We start from the raw sequence: 1,264 nt of genomic DNA, 5'->3' as shown, positions 1-1,264 counted from the left end.
TTTATAGATGGTGGAAGATACGTGAGGAAGATGAAGCCGACGACTCGACGGGTGCATCTCCCCTCTACCGTATCAAAGCCGATCCTGAAGAGCCTCTCCCAATTGATCGGATCCATCGACGGGCCCTCGGACATGTAAGCAGTGACGTTGTAGAGCACACCTACCAGGGACGGACGTATTCAGCCATGGAGGTGCAATGTGATACCTTTGGGGACAGTTGACACAATGAGACAATAGTTTGTAAAGAAACTGCATCATCCGAGAATCGAACTCGGGTCACAACGATGGCAACGTTGTATTCTACCACTACCAGACCAATGATGCAACTGATAGTTTAAGCATCAGCGCGAGGGGAAATACACCGAGTGGCTCTTCCCCTATTTCTTATGTGAGTAATTAACACAACCTCCCCTTGGATATCATTCAGAGAAATGTCGAACAATCTTATCACAACGACGTTAACGGTAGAGTTAGGAACGGAGGAATTAGTCATCGAGGAGCTGAAAAGCAACAAATCGGCGGGAAGAGCTTCGCTCCGCCGATTGAATATCAGCAGCACACTGATGCCGGGAGGTGATCTATTGGTGATCATCCTCCACATGAACTGACTATTATATACAATAGGAAGAACAGCTTCGGCAGATGGGTAGCTATGTCGTATACGATCGATATCATCAGCCCAAACAGGCCCTTATAGAACTACATTTGAGAATTGATGAGATAATAAAGAAGAAGATGTCATCAGCGCTGAACCGCGCGAAGTAGTATCATGTCGCAACTTCTTGACGTTCCTCACGCAGTGACTGCGAGACTGTTACTATCTGTGGCATACCGCTGATCGGCTCCATTCGAAGGTATCGGAGGAAGACTTCCTTCCCCTGCTTCTAGATCGACTTCATCAGAAGACTCCAATCGTTTTACTGGAACACCTCTGGTGACCTTCAAGGAATCGGTTGCTTCCGTGCCCTCCGCGACGGTCCCATCAGTTGGGCGCATCTGACCCTAAATAGGAAAGTTTGGAGCATATCCTCCTAGCTCGTGGAACCTCCATTCCATCCAACATTGCGAATCACAACAACAATATCAGAAATTTTCGAGATCGCATGTTCTGATTGTAGAAGATGGGGAAAGCACTTTGATATTCACAAATGCTTGTGATACGATAGCTCTGCTTGGGAGCAGTACTACGATAGTCTTATTACCTCGGCGAAGGTCGGGGCGATCACTAACGTGGTGGTACCGGCCAACTTCCTATATAAAAAGA

General features: G+C 47.2%; 1 non-coding gene across 1 annotated transcript; it reads right to left on the bottom strand.

Moving 5' to 3' along the window:
• Positions 1-250: 250 nt before the first annotated feature.
• Positions 251-324, bottom strand: Pmar_PMAR019691. The gene has a single exon. It is a non-coding gene; the product is annotated as a tRNA-Gly (tRNA).
• Between the last annotated feature and the right edge of the window lie 940 nt (positions 325-1,264).

Source organism: Perkinsus marinus (genome assembly GCF_000006405.1).
Source record: "Perkinsus marinus ATCC 50983 genomic scaffold scf_1104296931672, whole genome shotgun sequence".
Taxonomy (NCBI): domain Eukaryota; phylum Perkinsozoa; order Perkinsida; family Perkinsidae; genus Perkinsus; species Perkinsus marinus.
The sequence above is the reverse complement of the archived record's forward strand: the minus strand, read 5'-3'. Positions and strand labels throughout refer to the sequence as shown.